We start from the raw sequence: 21,146 nt of genomic DNA on the forward strand, positions 1-21,146 counted from the left end.
GTGTATATTTTGAATGTTATTGACCATTTGTATTTATTTTATAATTTTCTCCTAAAATATCATTTGCCTGCTATTCAGGTATTTAAATTATATATTAAGAAAATCGACACTTTTCTGGCATGTTGGTGGTATTTTTTTTTTTTTCCTGTATTTCATTCTGTGTTTCTAACTACTGAGTTGAAGTGTTGCTTTGTTGGGTTTTTGTTTCATTTTGTTTTATTTTTGGGCCTTTCAAATTTATTTAATCAAATATGTCTTTTTTACGTAATTTTTTTCATTTTTAGTATTTAAATTTTCCTTTATAATTTTTTAATTGATTTAAGATTTTTAAGTGTTAGTTTTGGGACATATATTTTTTATTTTCTGTTTATTGGTTTCGTAGTCATTGTGTGCACAAACATATGATCAAGAATGTAAGAAAGGAGCACTGAACTGCTGCCAACTGACTGTGACCTTGAGTCTCAGCTTCTATATCTGTAAAGTGAAGATACCAGTCTGGTACAGCGCAGTTCATTCAGTGCAGTTCATTCATTCTTCCCATGAACTACGGTAAGAAATAAAATTTAAATCATAACCTAGGACTGACATACATATATTCATATACAAATATATGTGTGTATACATATAGTGTGCGCGTTCCACTTTTTGTATGTCATACCATATCCTATCATGCAATGCCAGACTCTTAAAGAAAAAGAAACAAAATTGCTGTATGCAACTTTCTAAATTGCTTTGTTACTCACAAACGGGTATTACAGTTTGTGTAATACTGATCTAGTGAATTGGACACTCAAATGCCTTCTAGGGCTAACTAGCTAAATAGATGCAAATACCTTGCCAGTTTAGCAAATCAGAGACCTGGGTCCTATCTAAAGGCATTCAAATTAAAATAAAACTTGCTAGGTCAAAAAAAATATTTTCAGGTGGAATTCAGACTGTTTATATGGGCCCCTCGCCTAGACCAGAGGAAAAAAAACAAAGACAAAATACAAGCTCATTATTCTGTCAGATTGCTATAAAATGTTTTAAACAAACAGAGCATGTTCAGGCAGTGGAACAGAGACCATACTTTGAGTATCACTGGTCTAGATGGTGGCTACTTTCCAGTACCTTTCTAATCTAGAATTCTATGGCTCTGTGACAACTTTTACAAGTAGAAATTAGGAGACAAAGTGGCCTCACTCAGTTTTCCTGATCTGATAATCCTGTGATAGCATCTGAGAAAGGGAAACACTACAGAGGACTATGCTAGGTATTTGAATTACTCTGGAGGATGATTAAAAGGGAAGGTGAACGTTTGTACTTTCCATGTCAAGCAAAAGTGATGACACAATATCCCAGTAATTGGATCTAAAAATGAAAGCTGCTGATGAATAACCAATGAAAAATTATATTGAAAAGTTCAGTGTCACTGAAAAAATACAGCAACATTTGTAGACCTACTGAACTGTGTGTGTGTGTGTGTGTGTATGTATATGCACACAAAATTATTTTTATGACATGATTTTCTAGTTTTGGGGGCAAGATATATACCTACAAGAGAGATTCTCTGATGTACAACCATTAAGGCTCACTTTGGTGACTTGGGTAATTGTAATGGAACCATGGAGCCATTAGGCTCCAGATGGAACTTTAATCTGGCTTCTGATTGAGCCAAGTGTCCTTGTAGAGTCTCTAAGCATCTGTTTTGGAAATATATCTGACATTATTCAAAATTTGTACAAATTAAGCCACCCTTGGGTTATAATTCAATTTTTCTTTATTGAGAAATGTATTGTAAACAGTTTTTTGCAATCAAGTAAAACTAGCCTGTACCCATTATTTATTTGCCTATTAACTGGCCATTTATATTTTGTGATTAAACTCTTAATGGATTTAAGAAAGCTTATATTGTACTTCTAAAATTGTAACTTGTTTATAAAATGTGAAGTTGTTTCCTAGTTTTAAATAGCTTTTACATAGGTACTTATTTTTGAAAGACTATTTAAAAATACCTAAAATTATGGTGCTTTCACCTTTGAATAACAGAAACCCCAAAAATCTGCCTTAGGCCAGAATGAAGTTTATTTTCTTCCATAACGAAGATTCCAGAGATAGAGAAGGCTCTAGGGCTTGGTCTTCAAACACTATATGAAAAAGGTACCAGCTTGGTTTGTCTGTCTGTCTTGGTTTGTCTTTAGACGGATTTCCTTCGTGATCACAGGATAGCTGCCATTCAGTAGCTGGAGCAACAAACATCCTTTCATTCCAGCAGGGAAAGAAAGCAAGAGTTTTTTTTTTTTTGTCATTGGAGACTAAAAGTTATTTCAGTTTTATTGGCCTAGTTTAGATCCCATGTCCATACAGTTTTTGATGATTCTCCTATTTACAGAAACACAGAAATTAAAATTAGTGTGGGAACACGTACTGATTAAGTAGTTTTTTTAGTCCCTTTGGCTTGTTAGGTAGAAACTGGACAAATTGCTTTTCATATTGGGGGTAATAAGTATTATTGGTCCAGGTATATTGTAAGGAGATTGCATTACTAAATAAATGTTAGTGACATATTCTCAGGAAACTCCTATCTATATTATCACTACTATTTATCTCCTCCTCCAAAAAGAAGACAATATAGTTCTTTGGACTGGTCCTCAGCAGCTTGTCCTGCCATATGTATCTAAGTTAGTTAGTTTCTTTCCTTTTCTTTCCTTTCCTTTTCTTTTCTTTTTCTTTCTTTCTTTCTTTCTTTCTTTCTTTCTTTCTTTCTTTCTTTCTTTCTTTCTTTCTTTCTTTCTTTCTTTCTTTCTTTCTTTCTTTCTTTTCTTTCTTTTCTTTCTTTTCTTTCTTTCTTTCAATTGTAGCATAATGTATATATAGCGAAATTTTAAGTTTTAATAATTGAGGAAGAGTACTGGAAATGAAGAGTTATAAATTCATGACAGAAAGATCTTATTCTGTATTTCAGGTAGGAAAATACTGGTACATAAGAGAAAAAGTCCCTAAAGGAGTATTAGAGCAAATGTCAGTGTCAGGTTTGGATCGTCTTTCCCTAGATAATAGTGTTTGTGTGCAGATTTTCCAGGGTGTTTTTTGTTTTGTTTTGTTTTGTTTTTTTGTTTTTTTTGGTCAGTTTGTCCACTGTTCTTAAATTTCTTTTCCTCCTTTGTGTGTCAGAAATGCATTACTGCAAATACCATTTATTTGGATTTTGTGATAAATTGACCAGAGATAGTTTTAAACATAACTAAACAATTTGATAAGCAGCTAATAGAATAAATAAGGAATCTGTTTACCTCTCTCAGGGCTTAAAAACGAGTCAAGGCATTCTAGATGTCTTCCTCTGTCCCTATGCCTCAAAGTCTCATTGATTTTTCCCCGATGTTTATCTCTGGAATCAGTTCTCCATATTCTAGTTTGGATCCTATTTGTCTCTTATTTGGACTTCTAATCTCTGTGCCAGAATATTCATATGATATAGATTGTTCTTCATTTTGCATTCTTTTTTTTTTAAATTTGATAGAATATCCTAGCATTTTTCCAAGTGAGCGCATAGATCCTCTCATTTTATTTTTAGAGCTTTATAGTATTCCAAATTAGGGATGCATAATGTATAATGTCAAAATGTCTTTCTTGATGTTACATATCATTGTATCCTTCTTGTTAAAAATTGCTCTCTCTGGGGGAGGGGATGGGTAAAAAAGGCAATGGGGATTAAGGAGTGCACTTGTCACGAGCACAAGATAATGTATGGAATTGTTGAATCACTGTACTGTACACCTGAAACTAATATTGCACTGTGGTTAAGTAAATGGAATTAAAATTTTAAAAAAAGGTGCACTCTTTTCTCCTATAATGAGTATTCTTAGCACAGGGAACATTCACTTCTCAGGGATGGGTAAATCTGTATTATGTGTGGGCATTTTAAAACTGTAAAATTTTGATATTCCTTGGTTGAGGATTTTTCTTACAGTAAGAACTACGGCTATTTTAGATATTAGAGATGACAAAAGGTCCCTCATGGTCTGACCTTCTTGCCATCTGCAGTCTCCTCATTTTGAACAGCTTGCCTTATCCTTGGCTGAAAATCTTGTTTCTTTTTCTTTCACTCCTTTATGTTGACGTGTGGTTTTTACTCTGTTTTAGGACCCTTTCTGTCTTGTCTTGTTCTTCCTGAAGTTTTGTCCCATGATATTTTCCCTTCTCCTAGTTTGTCACACTGCTAGTGAGCTGTTATTAAGAGCACCTGTCATTTCCTTTAAGCTCAGCTTCCCTCTACCTGCTTTTGAGCTGCTTGGGGACAATGTGATAGTATCATATGCATATTTTTAGCTTATTGGTAGTGTACATAGTAGTACACACAGTAAGAAATGAAATGTCTGATTACATGAATGAGCTATAGTGGAGGAACTGTAGAAATGTACTAAGTATATTTATGTTTTTGTACGAAGTAGCTGAACTTTCAGTAGTGACAGTTGACAAATGTTTTTTGTTAATAATTTGGACTTGAGGAAGGGCTTTACTCAAGTGTATGATAATGCGGGAAAGAAGATAAGCCTTGAGAGGTAAACTTTCAAATCTTCACAGGGAGGAAGAGAGCAGATATGCAGAGTCTCTGAAGAAGCAGAATGAGTGATGGGCTCTGCAAGCCTTGGCACTGCCTGATCAATGGTACTGATGCAGCTAAGGGCCAAATATGCCACGAGGGGTGTGGATGTATCGGTCTGCTCACACTGTAAAAGGAGAGGGCCAGAGGTTGAAGCTGCTAGTACTCATCACTGCATAATATGGAAGATTTTTAATATTCGGGTTTCTGCCCCTTTATAAAGACATAAATGCAGGGGGGTGTAGATGGATACCCTAGCCTTTCTTTGCAGGTGGAATAGTGATTAAGAGAAAGACTTCAGCAGACAGGGTTGAAATTATGCCTTCGTTACTTGCTAGCTGTGCATCCTTGGACGAGTTTCTCGACCTCTTTGTGCCACAATTTATATAGCTGTAAAATGGTGGTAATAGTAGTACCTACATCATAGAGTTGTGATGATATATGTAATACTCTTACAGCAGTTTCTGTTGTAAGTACTGTGTACTGGGTGGTGTTATGTCCTGAATACCTGGGTCTTCTGTCTCTTCTTATTCTAAAAAATCTGTACTTGTTCAGGTTATCTGACTTCCTGTTTAAGTTTGTCTACAAAGAGAATGTGCTAGATATGCCATTACATGGGTGGTGATCCTGTGACACACAAATGTCCTTTGTGTCTCTGAGTCATGATTCCATTCTTGAAATTGTTTCAGAATTCACTTTCTATCCAATGTGGCTGAAGGCCAGACCTAGGGCCTATTAAATCCTTATGGTAATGACTGCCTTTCCATGACATCTTTTGAGAGCCAGCCATCCTATTGTCCCCTGACAAGTCCACATCTCATCCCAGCAGTGGTGTGGGCCCAGGTAATCAAACTGTCCACTTATTTCTGTATGTATTGTATGACCGACAGCTAATGACATATCCTGTTCATCCTTTTCTAGTGAAGAAATATATGAAAGCATATGAAATACATTCACACAAAATATGCTCATATTAAAAAAATATTTGATATGTGTTGGAATGAACTCCTTGAGTGTAGGATTTGGGTCTCTATTTCTGTTTTACTTTGTTTTGTGTTTGCAGGGCGGGTCTGAAATTGGTTCAGGCCTAAAAGATGTGTGTGCAACAGGAAAAGGAGTAATAAGAACAGGGTTTGTTTTTAAGACTGTTTAGGAAGTGGTTTTGGTTTTAAGGCAACATAATAAAACCTTTAGCTTTATTCTCTATGCCATGTTTCTCTCTATGTTCCAAGAGGGCTTCAGTGTTCATATTATTTTAGCTCACATTGTTAATTTCCTGCTGTAGAAGCCAGGGCAGAAGGCATGTTTCTTCTGAGATTTTTATTTTATTTATTTATTTTATTTTATTTTTTTTACTTCTTCTGAGATTTTTAGATCAAATTGAGAGGCACAGAGAATCTGAAAAAATCCATCATTTTAAGCCAGGTAGTGAATGTCCTACTTTATTGATGACCTTGAGCCTGATAACCCACCCAAGGTCCAGTCCATTGTTACTGTCATGATACAGAATTGGGCAGCTGTATCACAGGGACTGGATTCAAGGCAGCTTTTAGGGAGTGATCGTGACTGACATATTCAGTCAAATAGTCTAGTCTATAAGAGCTGAGAAAATGGCTAGCTTTTATTTGAAAGATTTATTTATTGAGAGAGAGAGAATCCCAAGAAGACTCCAGGCTGAGCGTGGAGCCCACTGTGGGGCTTGATCTCACAACTCTGAGATCAGGACCTGAGCCAAAACCAAGAGTGGGCCACTTAACCACCCAGATGCCGCTACCTTTAATTGGAATGCTCTTCCAGGGAAAGACTGTTGTGGGGATATAGGAGTACACTATTTGTGGCCTGGTAATCGTGTTTCTTTTCTGGGACTATTGAACAAAGTACCACAGACTAGGTGGCTTAAGTAATAGAAATTTATTATCTCAGGTTTCTGGAGGCTAGGTCTCTGAAACCAAGGTTGTCAGAGGATTGGTTTCTTCTGAGAGCTATGAGAGTGTGTGGTTCTTAAATCTTGATTGTTTATTTAAAATGTCTCTTTTTGGTAATTTGATTTACTGAAGATGATTTTATTAGTAATGTAGTTATATACACAATTTGGTTGCTGAAATGTTAAATATGATTAATAAAACTAAAAATGTTTACAGAATTTACATTAGTAGTTTTATTTTAAAAAATTGGTCCTTTTGGTCACTGTATTCTTTTTCAAGGGAATTATTTTTAATAGGAACATACCTCCTACATAATGGTATGACAACTAGGAGTGTTATGTCCAAACTGATTTAAGTTAATTATATATCAAAATCTCTTTAATCTTTTGTATTACAGTGTATCTAAAGAGAAGGCTACAGATTTAAAGTAAAATGAAATCTGATTAAATTATTAAACTGATTTAAGTCCTGTGTTCTGTTCATTCTGCTACAATAAATATGCCTTCTTCACTTCAGTATTAAATTTACAATGTAGCTGTAACCTATAGGAATAACAACCATGTTTTCTTTTAATATTTCCCTTGGACTTTGGGTGTTTTAACTTTGAATTTTTATGTTGAAAATGTTAGTACTAGTTAAATTTTTAATTTTTTAAATTAAATCTTGATTTCTTTTTTAAAATTTTATTTTATTTCAGTTCAGTTTGCCAACATATAGTATGACACCCAGTGTTTGTCACATCACGTTGCCCTCCTTAATGCCTGTCACCCAGTTACCTCATCCCTCTGCCTACCTCCCCTTCTGCAACCTTTTGTTTCCCAGAGTTAGGAGTCTCTCATGGTTTGTCTTCCTCTCTAATTTTTCCCCACTCAGTTTCCCACTTTATCCTGGTTTGTAAGATTTAATTATTGTGACTTAACTGAAGAATTTACTCCATCCTTCCAAAATGAGTGCATTATCTGTTAAGCAGATGGCAGATCTTGTGAACTAAGTTTTGCCATTAGAATAACCCCTCTATGTCTCATTCAGTTAATTTGTTTGAACATTTTCCTAATAAGTATGTTCATGAAGTGAAGTTGGTTGGTGGACTTCTCTCTTCCCTCCCTTTATTTCTTTTTTCCTTCCTTTTATTCTTTGAAATATGTAAGACTTGCAGCAGTTACAAAACCTACAAAACCAGGGGAAGCTGGGTAAAAAGTACTTTACATAACATACTTTACACTTTACATAACCATAGCATAATTTCCAATAGTAAAGAAATTAACATTGGTACAGTACTATTAACTAAGTTACTGATTTTATATAGGTTTTACCAGTTTTTCCACTAATTCCTTTTTCTGTTTCAAGATCTAGTCTTGGAACCCACATTTCATTTAGTTGTCGAATCTTGTTAGTCCCTCAACAATGTGTAATAGTTCTTTACTCTTCTTTCTCTTGACCTTGACACTTATGAAGAGTACTAGTCAGTTATGTTTTAGTATATCCCTCAATTTGGGCTTGTGGGAGGTTTTCGTATGATCAGATTGAGGGTATGCATTATTGGGAAGAATACAACAGATATGATGTTCTTTGATATGCTCAATATATGGTATCAGTGGTACATGAGGTTTTATTACTAGTAATATGGCTGCTTCATTGTTTGTTTATCTTAAATTCAGGGGAGAGTAACATAACATAAAATTAACGATTTTGAAGTAAATAATTCAGTGACATTTGGTACATTGACAGTGTTATATAACCATCACCTACCTATATCTAGTTCCAAAATGTTTTGATCACTCCAAAAGGATACCTGTACCCATTAATCAGTTACTCCCAATTTGCTCCATCCTCAAACCCTTTCCCACCCACATCTGTCTCTGTGGATTTACTTATTCTGTATAATTCATATAAATGGAATCATTCAGTAAGTATTCTTTTGTTTCTGTTTCTGGCTTCACTTAGCATAATGTTTTCAGGATTTGTCCACATTTTAGCGTTTATCAGTACCATTTTTCTTTTAATGGCTAAATAATATTTCGTTGTATGTATATACCACAGTGTGTTTATCTGTTCATCCATTGGTGGACATTTGGGCTGTTTTTGTTTCTTGGTTATTGTGAATAGTGCTGCTGGGAACATGCATTATATGTATTTGTTGAATTGCTGGATCATATGGTAGTTCCAACAAACTTTCTGGTTCAGATATTTTTAACTCTTTTGTTTTTCATTTGATTAAATAAATCTAATTTTGTTATAGAATAATATGGTAACACAAAATCCAAAGCAAAAGTACTTCATAGATTTTATATATACATCAGTTTTAAAACCTGAGAGTATTTGTCATTCTGATTAAGCTATGTATTTCTGGATTTGATTGTTGATGGAATTTATCTGTTTTTCCCATTTAAAATGATAATAAGATATGCTGCTAGAGTCCGTGAATTTGTTGTATGCTTTGTATTATCAGTTGATGTTGTATTGATTTGTCCTTATTTTGGACAGTTTATTTCCCACCATAGAAGAATTTCACTTAAAAAAAAAAAAAGAATTTCACTAGTTTAAGGAAACATCTATAATAAATACTTGAAGAACAGCTTAAGGAGCCTTTTTATACTTTTAAATATTTTCTCATTGCACATTTGAGATTTTTTTAATGTAGTTTTGAACCTTTTTTGTAATTCATTTTCATTTTCTTATGATAAGCATAGTGTAGTATTGATTTTTAAAAATGCTTTAGGGGCACCTGGGTGGTTCAGTGGTTCAGCATCTTTGATTCAGGTTGTGATCCTGGGGTCCTGGGATTGAGTCTCGCATCAGGCTCCCTACAGGGAGCCTGCTTCTCCCTCTGCCTATGTCTCTGTCTCTCTGTGTCTCTCATGAATAAATAAATAAAATCTTTAAAAAATAATAAAATAAAAATGCTTTATACTTTTCCATATAGCAGATAGAGAAAGGGTTGATAATTCTACTACAAATCTGTTAATAAAATGGCAAATGAGAAAGAAAGTCCTTTATTGGAGAATAGATCAGATCCATAAAGACTGTTCTTTAGACCAGTTTTACTTAATCTTGAGTGAGAACCTGGTGTATAGTCTCTGAACATATTTCCACCAAATAAGAGTTGGTTGTTCTTCATTGGGTTAAGATAAAATCTTTGTTCTCCAGGTCCTCTTGTTCCAAAAAGACCACTCTTTTATGCTGAAACTCTGTTGACCCAGGAAATCTGCCTTTACCCTTCAAATAAGTTCTGGCGGACCTGAAGCTTTCAGACAGAGTCAAAGGGACCTTGAACTTCTGGTTTTGGTAAGAGTTTTAACTCTGGCATTTTTGGCCTGCTTGGGCGTTAAAAAACTCTAGAATAAAACTCATGGTCTACTCCTGATTCAACAAAAGACATCTGATATTGACGCTAATCCTGTTAGCCTACTGGTCTTTATTGAGGTGAAGAGGGTAATTATGGAATTTTTGTGGAAAAAGTAAATTAATGGACATAGTATTTGAAAACAACTTGAAGCCACATAAACTTTTTGTTTTGTTACTAAGTCTCAAAAATCATTACTAGGAGCACCTAGACTTATAGGTCTGGTGATATAACTTATGGTAGAGAGATACCTGTGAAGGATAAATGGTAGCATGTGTCTCTTGGACTAATGTCGTGCCATTTCTAGTATATAGGCTAGGGGAACCAGATTATTTGACTTCTTAATACCTTTGTTTCTTTGTTCATTTTTTTCTCTCTTCACCTTCACTTCTGGGTCCTCTGATAGTTGTCTAATGGTTTGTGGTGTTATTTGTTGTGAAACTCTGCCTCAAGCTATTGCTGAGATTTGGGCAGCTGGGTGATTGGCAGTTAAACATTGGACTCCACATTCAGGACTTGGATTGTCTGTATTCTCAGATGCTCATTGATGATAAAGCCATATATTGTAAACATCTTCTTTTCTGTTTTTGGAAACTCATTCTTTTTGATTTGGAAATGGACTAATTATTTGAGTGTTTAATTTTTAAATAAAAATATTCCTGAATATTTAAAGATTCTTTAGGTATAGCTGGGTAACTATACTTAGTAATACTGTATTGTGTATTTGAAAGTTGTTAAGAGAGTAGATCTTAAAAGTTTTCCTCATAAGAAAAAATTGTAACTGTATGATGATGGATATTAGCTAGGCTTAGTCAGATAATCATTTTGTAATATATACAAATATTGAATCATTATGTTCTACACCTGAAAGTAATAAAGTATTATATGTCAATTATATTTCAATAAAAAGACTAAAAAATATTTTTCAATTCAAATCCGAGAGTTCACTTTTAAGAATAATTGAACTTCAACTAATTTTTGAAAAAGGGATATAAAAAGTTCTTGATTTTTTTTTTTAATTACCAAGGAAAAGTATATGCAGTGATCCTAATAATAGTAATGTTGCCATGTTGTTGTTTGTTAGCAAGTGATTGAATTGATCTGATAGTATTAGGAGTACTCTAATAAAATGAATTAATTTTCATGTGTGAACACAGTATAAAATCTGAATGCTTGTTTCTTTAGTTAAAACTTCTATAATGAAGTTTAAATGCTCAGAGATGCCATACCCAAAGTCACCATTTTAACATTCACCACTTTGCACATTAAGCCACCATCTAAGACTTTAGACTTACATCAGTGGGTAGCATGCATTAAAGATGATCCCTTTGTATAAAGGGAATAAAATTCCTTCAGCAACTTTAAACCAGGTGAAAAGAAGAGAGTGCTTTCATAAATACAGAGCTACTGTGTGAAAGCCTTGCTTTGGAGTCATGGAACTAAATTCAAAAGTGTGACATACTGTTTTCTTTCTTTTAAGGATATCTATTTGGCTTGTCTAGAATGTTCTCTCCTCTTCTATCTTTCTTGTGTATTTTTCCTTATGAGTAGGAGAGAAGAAGTAAAAATCAGTTTTACCTACTTGAAATTATGGTGTTGTTATATTACTTTTAAAATTAAGCTGATAAATTTAAAAGATGGCTTATTTAATCATATGCATATATTCATCGTAATTATCAGAATCCAGCCATTTCTTCTTTTTTGGGGGGTAGGGGAGGGGGGCTGGGCAGCAAAGCAAAGTTTATTGAGTGATAGTAAAGGAAAGTTTATTTAGTGAAACTACATAGCTCCCAAAGAGGAAGGGGACCCAAGAAGGTTGCCCTGAATCTAGCCATGTCTACCATCTCTGATGCATTCCAAGCCACCACTCCGTCTCATCTGGAACTCCTAGGAGCGTCTTAACTGATGCCTTTTTATACTATACTCCTCCCCAACAAGTTTGTTCTCTACATAAAACCAAAGTGATTCTTTTATAATGAATCAGGTTACTCAAAAATTCCACTTTTTTGCTCATTGATTTCTAAAATCTTACAATGAGCTTTGTTCAAGGCCATATACAGTTTGACTTTCTAAAACCTCATCTGTTCTCATTCTCTTCCTTTCCCCTATTGCAGTCACAGTGGCCTCAGTGATGTTCCTTAAACACTGTAGGTCTGCCCCATATAGGGTCTTTGCTGTTGCTCTTCCTTTTTTTGGGGGGGGGGGCGGGGGGAACCCTTCCCTTAGGTGTCCATAAGGCTTATTATTTCCTCAATTCCTTCAGATCTCTTCTTAAATATCACCTTGTTAGGTCTTCTCTGAGTACATTATCTAAAATAATCTTGCTCTTTTCTCTACTTCCAGCCTCTCTTATTTCCTTTACCTTGCTTTACATATCTCTGAAACACTTAGGAAGCAGGCCTCAGTAATTGAGTGTGAGCAAGAATGGTACAAAATAATTGCCATGGCCAGCTGCACGTGTGGGGATGTAGTATTCAGAGATCAGGCACAGGTTTGGTGGTACAGGGTTTAGATAACTGGGTTCAAATTGTTTCTGGGTTGTTGAGTTACTTTCTCAGGGCTTTAGTAACACAATCCCGAAAACAGGAGGCTTAAAACCGTAGAAATTTATTGCCACAGTTCTAGAGGCTCAAAGTCCAAACTCAAGAAGTTGGCAGACCGTGCTCTCTCAGACTGCTCTAGAGGGGAGTTCTTTCTTGTGTCTTTTGGCTTCTGGTGTTTGCCAGCAGTCTTCGGTGTTCTTTGTCTTATAGATACATCATTCCCATTAGATGGCCATGTTTCCTCTGTGTGTCTTCAGGTAATCTTCCCTCTCTGAGTGTCTGTTTCTGTGTCCAAATCTCCAGTTTTTATAAAGACACCAGTCATATTGAATTAGGACCTACCTTAATGACCTCGTTTTTTTTTTTTTAATTTTTATTTATTTATGATAGTCACAGAGAGAAAGAGAGAGAGAGAGAGAGAGAGGCAGAGACACAGGCAGAGGGAGAAGCAGGCTCCATGCACCGGGAGCCCAATGTGGGATTCGATCCCGGGTCTCCAGGATCAAGCCCTGGGCCAAAGGCAGGCGCCAAACCGCTGCACCACCCAGGGATCCCAATGACCTCGTTTTAACTTGATTTCCTCTATCAAGACCCTATTTCCAAGAAAGGTCACATGCTGTGCTGTGAGATTTAGGACTTCAACATATCTTTCATTGATGAGAGAATTTCACTGAAAAATTAATAAAGAACTTGATGAATTAATATAGGGTAGGAGGTCAGGAAAGACACAGCAAAGGTAAATCTTGGGTTTCCCTGCTTACCTGAGAGAATGCTGGTACCATTGGAAGACAGTTTCCAAGCAAGGTGAGAGTGGAGGGAAATGAATTTTGTTGTAAACCTGCTGATTTGGAATTGTATGCAATAGCTTTGTTCATGATAGTCAGAATTCAGGGGAGAGATTTGCATCTGGATAATTTGTTATGAGATAGTTGGGTTCTCTGAGGGAGAGAAGATGGAGGAGAGCTAAGTCTAAAAAGGAAGCTAAAGAGAAAAGGTTACTTTGTTGAAGTGGATGCCTTCATCCATTATAGAAAAAAAGTGTCTTATGAGGGGATTTATCCCTTTACTCCAAATGTCAGTTCTAGTAATGTCTGGATAGTGGATTTACTAGCTGAAGTGGCCGCTGCATGAACAGAAGTAGAGTTACCAGTTCCTGACAGCTGCGAGTCAGCCTCTGGGCATCTTGCTAAATTTTCAAATATAATTATACAGTAGACTTCCTTTAACAAATTCCGTGTTCTCAGCTATAATTATAACTGCTTTTCTTGCCTGTAGCCTGTTCTTTGTCTTACTATTGCCCTCCTTATCTCCCCCTGCTGGTTAGAATTATCCTCTGGTCATTTGGGATCTGATAAAAGATGAAGTGGTTTGCTGCAGTTTTCTTTCTCCTAAGCATAGATTTACCAGTGCTAGCCAATTTCCTTTCTCCACTCCAGTCTAAAATACATTTCCAGTAATACAAAGTAGTGTTTTAAAGCATAAACTAGCAATATCCTATATTAAAGTAATTTTTATTTTGAAATAATATGGAAATAGAAATTTAGGTACCTTGTAAGCTCTCTATGCAACTGTCAGAAAATGACCACCATGACTTATCCAGTACTCCTAGCAATAGTCAAGAGACTTTCAAATAAAATCTTGCTCATGGCCATGCTTTAGACCAAGGTTTTTTTTGTTTTGTTTTGTTTTGTTTGTTTGTTTTTAATATATTAAGGCTTGCAACCAGAAATGAAGTCAACATAAATCCTACAACTATGATCCTGCAATAGTTTCCAGGACTCATCATGGCAGTAATTTGTAAGTTTAGAAATATGAGTGGGATTTCCTGTTTTCTCATCTATTTTTATCACCTAGATATCCATTATGAAAATAAATCACTTTAAAAAATGACTTGATATCCTTTACAAATATATTGTAGTTTTGGGGTGATAAACTTCAAGAATGTTATTTCCATGTCATTTAGATTATATTCTAAGTCATTTTAACGTCTTTTCTTAAGAAATAACTAAAACGAATGGATTTCTGAATGTGCAGAGGAAGTGGTATGCTTGAACTCTTAGCCTGCAATGGATGTAATCCAGAAGGAATTATGGACCATTGTTATGTATTGTTCATCACCGAGTTATTTACTAAAAAACACTTAGAGTATTTGCTATATGCCACTGTGTTAATTTTAAGTTTACTAGGGTTTTCGTTTGAAGAATTCGATTTAAAGGGGTATGCTTATAATGGTCGAATATACTTGGTAATACACAGTAGTGTATTCAGTTGCCTATTAAAATAATTCTGTGTATAATAGGGTCTTTAGATTTAAAAAGTAGAACTTCTCTTACACAATAATTGGTTGACATTTTTTTACCTCAATGTAAGATTGCAGTATTTGATGAACAAACAAGAAGAATAAAGTTTTGGTAAATAAGGCATTTTTTTTTTAATATTTAGAAATAAGCTTGAAGCCTTTTAGCATTAGATTGATGGGTTTTCCTTTTGTGAAAGATAAGTGAATAAGGTTATATTTCATGTTTGCAGATCCTAATCCTGTCATAGAAATAAGAGTCTTGAAAGGTGGTGCTTTGAAATTCACCATTCTAAGAAATCTCTCCTTACCACTGTAATTTTATGCTCATGTGGTGAGATTTCAGGTTGAGGAATGAGATTAGATTTTCAGGGGCAGAATATTTGCTGTCCTCATTGTTTTGGTTCTGAAGGAATGCTTACCCCTTAGCCTCAAATGTGCTGTGGTATTAGCTACTTTAAAATAGATTGCTCAAGACTCTTTATTTGGAAAACCTTAAATATGCATCATGATGCATTACTTGCAATAAAAAATGAGGCTACAATTATATAAAACAAAACACTACAGCTGCTGACAGATGTCATTAACAACTTAGATACAGATCCTTCAAAGAGGAACTGCTAGACATCTAATTTGGGGAGTTAAGGTCATTATAGCTCAAGATGAAATACTGTTGTCCATTATACTTACTGTTTTTGGTTTGGGTTTTTTGTTTTTGTTTTTGATGGTTTATTGAGACCTTGGTATTTGATATAAACAACTGTCTTCTGAATTATAATTAATAAACATGGAAGGACTCCAGGTAATAGCAAACTACCATGAAGCAAGCAGCATAATAGTAGTTTTTGTAGGCAGGATATAGATCTATATATAGATATAGATGCATTCATTGATAGCAATGAATGTCAAAAAAAAAAAGGGTGCAAGTTTGAGGAGAAACAATATTTGCATAATCTAAAAGTATTTCTCCAAGATGTTCAATAATCGCAAAGGGAAAAATAGTAACTTTGCAGTGGAGAAAGCTGGCACACACCAAGTGATCTAGGCTGGCATCACCAATAAGAAGACATGCTAATATCTGATAAGAGGACACAGCATTGTTTTATATAATATTATTGCCAAAAATGTACATAACCTCAGTCTAATCCTAGAAAAAACATTAGACAAACCCACATTGAGGCATGTTTTAAAAAATAATCAGTATTTTTCAAAAGTATCATTGTTACGAAAGATAAGGAATTATCACAGATTGTTGAAGACTATGTGATAGGATCTTGGATAGGATCCTGGAATAGAAAAAAGTTGGGAAAAACAAAATAGAAGAAAGAAAAGAGCATTAGTGGACAGCTGGAAAACTTTTGAGTAATTTAGTATAGAACCGATGTTAATTTTATGTTTTAATATCGTACTGTAGTTATGGATGTTAACGTTGGGGGAACCCATGTTAACAGTATGTGGGAACTCTACTGTTATTACAAGCATAAAATTCTATAAGCATAAAATTATTTCAGAGTAAAACATTTTAAACCCATTCTTCTGGAAGTCTGCTGTAGTGCTCTCTGCATATCCTGTGAAGTTGTAAAGGTGCTCCTGTCTTTGGTTTTGTTTTGTCTTTAAGTGAACTCTACACCCAATATGGGGCTTGAACTCATGACCCTGAGATCATGAGTCACATACTCTACCAGCTGAGTCAGCCAGGTGCCCTGTGAAGTGTCTTTGGTTTTAAAAATAAGTATCTTGGATAAAAATCAGGGTGGACTCTTGTAACAAACTGGGCTCAGTACTATGTTGCTGACCATCATTTGTCATCTCATTTCCTGTAATTTTTAATAACAATTGTAGAGATACTCAGGTTGTATAAATTGTATGAGGATGTTAATTGGTTTCTGCTATAGTCATTGGACTAGTAGTATATGAGAGAATCTGAAGATTAGAAGTATGTGATATCCAAAAGTGACATTGAAAATGATCCCAGGGGCACTTGGGTGGCTCGGTGGTTGAGCATCTGCCTTTGGCTTAGGTTGTGATCCCTGGAATCGAGTCCTGGGATCACATTCCTGGGCTATGTTTCCTGGGATAGAGTCCTATATCAGACTCTCCATATGGAGCCTGCTTCTCCCTCTGCCTATGTCTCTCTCTATGTGTCTCTCATGAATAAATAAATAAAATCTTAAAAAAAAATAGTGATCCTGGAATCCCAGGATGGAGCCCACATCAGGCTTCCTGCTCAGCAGGGAGTCTGCTTCTCCATCTCCCTTTACCCCTTCCCCTGCTTGTGCTCTCGTGCGTGCGCGCGCGCGCTCTCTCTCTCTCTCAAATAAATAAACAAACAAACAAACATTTATTAAGATTTTATTTATTTATTCATGAGAGACACATACACACAGAGGCAGAGACACAGACAGAGGGAGAAGCAGGCAGGCTCCATGCAGGGAGCCCGATGTTGGACTCGATCCCGGGACTCCAGGATCACACCTTGGCCTGAAGGCAGGAGCTAAACTGCTGAGCCACCCAGGGATTCCCATGAATAAATCTTTTTAAAAAGTGAACAAATAGGTATCTGGGGGAGATGTTCATAATGATTTTACAATAATAATAATAATAAAATAATAATAATAATAATTGTCATGTTTCCAAGATATAAAATAAAAGTTTATAGTGTTCTAAAAGTTTGTCCTTTTTTATACAAACCATACTTTAGATGGGTTTCAGCTATGAAGTTAGAACTCTATGGGAGGAAGTGGACTATGGAATTAATTTTCTGTTTTATTTTGTTAACTACATAGCAAGTCACCTGTCATCCATTTGACATTAGAGTCACATAATAGTCTTTCTAAATAAAAATTTATAATACCACCATCTATATATGGAAAACCACTAGTTACACAGAGAAGTTTTATGCCTACTGTTGGCAGATAGCACTACCAAACTAAACTTATTGAGGTCAGGGACTCTGTTACTTTTAAAAAGTTTTTTCCATGTGGAATAGTGCCTGGCTATAAATAAATATTGAATGAATGAATGAATGAATGAATACTGAAAATTATGTAAGGTAGAGTTTCATAATAACTGTAAAATTCACATGTCTATAGTAATGCAGCTTTAGGGTTGAACATTTAGAATCCATGCCATCAAAATGTCAATTTTTTTGAGAATTAACTCTTTTCTACAAATCTGTACTTGCTATTAAGGGCATCTCCTATTTAATATTTGGCAGTTTACTGATGCTCTGAACATTTCCATACCTGGGTTTGTTTCTTTGTATTTCAGTGGACTCTGGTGATGGCAGGGCACACATAGCCTCCAGAAAGTTCCATGGAGGGTTGATAATTGTTGAGAAGTTGAAATTAGGGAGTAGAGAGTGAAGAATTCTGTTTCTGGGATATAATTGTTAGCAATCTTGTAAAATGTACTCTAACCAGAAAATATTTCCAAAATATAGTTATGAGTATTATGTACCTCAGAAGGAGAATTTAATGGTATGCCAGTGTGTGTCATTAGTCAACTTTAAAAACCCCTTTGGAGTAATGCATATGAATATATTTACTGAAATACGTGTACTGAAATTACTAGCTTCTGCTTTGTTAAAAAACTGCTCATTTTACCTTGTTAAAATAGTTTGTTTATACATACCTCATCAAACTTTTTTGATACAAAGGTATATTTTTAAGATGTCATGTTTTTGCTGGCTTAATAATTGATTCCTCTTCTCCCTGTCATGGTATGTTATGTTCCTCCTAGTCAGTGCTTCTTTTCAAAATCATTTGTAGAAGGTAATGAATCTGATTTAAAAAGTAGATTTGGTTAGCCTATTTTAAACTCTATGGGGATGTAGCCATGCACACTTGGGTGGAGGGATAAGGAAAGGTTAATTTTTTCCACACTTAAGAATTACTGGATGTCCATAGGAAACTAAAATTGCTTAAAGTCTCATTTAATCTTTTGCATTTTGTGTCTAAAGTAACCATTAATACTGAGTGGAAGAAAGTATTTGTCATTTTAATTTATTTTCAGTGAGGAATATAGGCTTTATTTAAAATATGTGATTTTAATGTTACAGTTCATTTTGGTTTAAAATTGGTTTAAAATCTTCCAAGATTGGAAAGTTGATGGGGGGGGGGGGGTTCGGGTCCTGTGTCTGCCAGATACTGTCTTTGTGATCTTGAACAAGTCAGTATGTCTTTCTGAGTATCTTTTTTCTCATCTATAAAATCTTGAAATTAAGAATAACTCTCTACCTTACGGGGTTTGTGAGGATTACATCAACTAAACATGATAATATATATGATTATATCTAGCACCAGGACAGGTTGCCTAACTTTATTTCAAATCTACTGTGAACAGTTGCCTCCTAGAAATATGCTAAGCACTGTTCCTAGAACATAGTGGTCATGCTCAGTTAATTGCCGTAATTTTCTGATGAGAGAATGCCCATGAAAGGGTGTTGTGAGTTTGTAGTATTGGAAAAATATGAATATAAAAAAATTTAGATGTTAAAACATGGTTAACCAAATTAATGCAGTTTTATAGGATTTTTATATAACAAACCTAAAACCTATACAAACTAATTCATTGAGGTCTTACTCACTAATTAATAATACCTAATTTTGGACCAATAAAAAAAGTAATACTATATAATACTATTTACAAGCAACAGATTTTGGGCTATTTCAAATCATTTCTTTTTATTCTTCTTTTGCTGGGGGAAAAAAGTCATTAGTCTGCATTTATAATCAGGACTAGCTTCCTGTAAAATTATTTATTTTAACTTTTTATTTATAGATTTTGAAATTTACAATTCTAAATACAGCAATAGTAAGGCACTGCATTTTTGCAGGAAACAAAAAGCACAATTAACATAAAGTCAGAGCCAGCCACAAATAAAATATTCCAGCAAACTGTGTAAGGAAAAAAAATGCTCTGGGAAGCAGATGCCAAGAAATATTGCAAAGGTGGCCTTATTACATTGGAAGGAAAAGAATACAGAAGAATTGGTAGTAATAGTAGTAGGAAAAGGAGGGAGGGAGAGAAGGGGAGGAACGGGTAAGGAATGTAGGTAACAAATAATAAGTGAATGAGCATTAAGTACTAGATACAGTTCTAAGCATTTTATGCAGATTATCTCATTTAATCTTCCCAACTACTTTAGGAGTTACATCCCTGCTTTACAGATGACATTGCTGAGGCTCAGAGAATGTTAAGTAATTTCCCCTAAAACCTTATAGCTAGGATTCAAACCCAGGCTTTTTGGCCCTGGAAGTAATGTTCTTAAACACAGTGCATACTGCATAACCACCATCAACACAAAATGTAGATGATGCACAAAATGTAGTTTGTGTGTTTTTGTGGATAATTTTTTTTTTTTTTAATTTAAGAAAGAGCACAGTGGGAAGGGGCAGAGGGAGAGGGAGAGAGAAAGTCCCAAGGAGAGTCTACGCTGAGCATGGAGCCTGATGGTGGGACTTGATCTCAAGACTGTAAGATCAGGACCTGGGTGGAAACCAGGAGTCAGATGCTCAACGGACTGCACCACCCAGGCACCCCTGTGGATAATTTTTTAATAGTATCATTGGATTCCCTTGGACTGGAGGTATTGATTTGTCCCTTTAAAAAAGTAATTGGTTACTTGATAGGACCCTTGTTCTCAAAAATATTAACCCACTTGAAAATACGTCAGTGGTAAGACCTTAACTGTCTTCCTAGATGGATTTTTTAAAACATTCCTTCATGGTGGCATAAAGCATATTAATACATAGGATAATTTCATTTGCATACTTTTTAAAAAAAGATTTTATTTATTTGTTTGAGCAAGAGAGAGCAGAAGCAGGGGGAGCTGCAGAGGGAGAGGAAGAAGCAGGCTGTCCACTAAGCAGGGAGCCTTAATGTGGGGCAAATCCCAGGACCCCGAGATCACGACCTGAGTGAAGGCAGATGTATAACCTGCTGAGCCACCCAGGTGTACCTCTCATTTACATACTCTTAATAATTGTTAAGTAATAGATGGAAGCATAGGAATGGTAAAATATAGTGTGGGATTGTATCGCTTACTCAGGGATTGTGTGTGGATTTTTGTACTTCTGGAAGACTACCCTGCAGCTTCTGTGAGTTTTTCATTTCTTTAAAAGAATTTCATGTAGTGGGTATCTGAGTGGCTTAGACAGTTAAACATCTATCTGCCTTGGGCTCAGGTTGTGATCTCAGGGTCTTGAGATTGAGCCCCGCATCAGGCTCCTTGCTCAGCTGGGAGACCACTTCTGCCTGCCGCTTCTCCTGCTTATGCTCTCTCTCTCTGTCGAAATAAATAAATAAAATCTTAAAAAAAAAAAAAAAAAAAAAAGAATCTCACATAGTAAGTAGGGGCTTAATATGTAATTGATTACATTATTGTAGGCATAGAAATAATGAAACTCCCACCATAGTTCTTTGAGAAAAAAAATATCAAAATATTTCCTTTATG

At 35.2% G+C, this 21,146-nt stretch overlaps 1 protein-coding gene across 16 annotated transcripts in view; it reads left to right on the forward strand.

Moving 5' to 3' along the window:
- Positions 1-21,146, forward strand: part of TBC1D5 (TBC1 domain family member 5) — a 544,381-nt gene that overhangs the window by 63,386 nt on the left and 459,849 nt on the right. For 4 of the 16 annotated variants that reach the window (XM_049100069.1, XM_049100073.1, XM_049100066.1 and 1 more), the window contains one exon: positions 9,655-9,792. The exons of the other annotated variants lie outside the window; for them this stretch is intronic. The gene's annotated coding sequence lies outside the window, so the exon portion shown is untranslated. The remainder of the gene's footprint in view (positions 1-9,654; positions 9,793-21,146) is intronic. 16 annotated transcript variants of the gene reach the window in all.

The sequence above is a fragment of the Canis lupus genome, chromosome 23, assembly GCF_003254725.2.
Source record: "Canis lupus dingo isolate Sandy chromosome 23, ASM325472v2, whole genome shotgun sequence".
NCBI classification, from domain to species: Eukaryota; Metazoa; Chordata; class Mammalia; order Carnivora; family Canidae; genus Canis; species Canis lupus.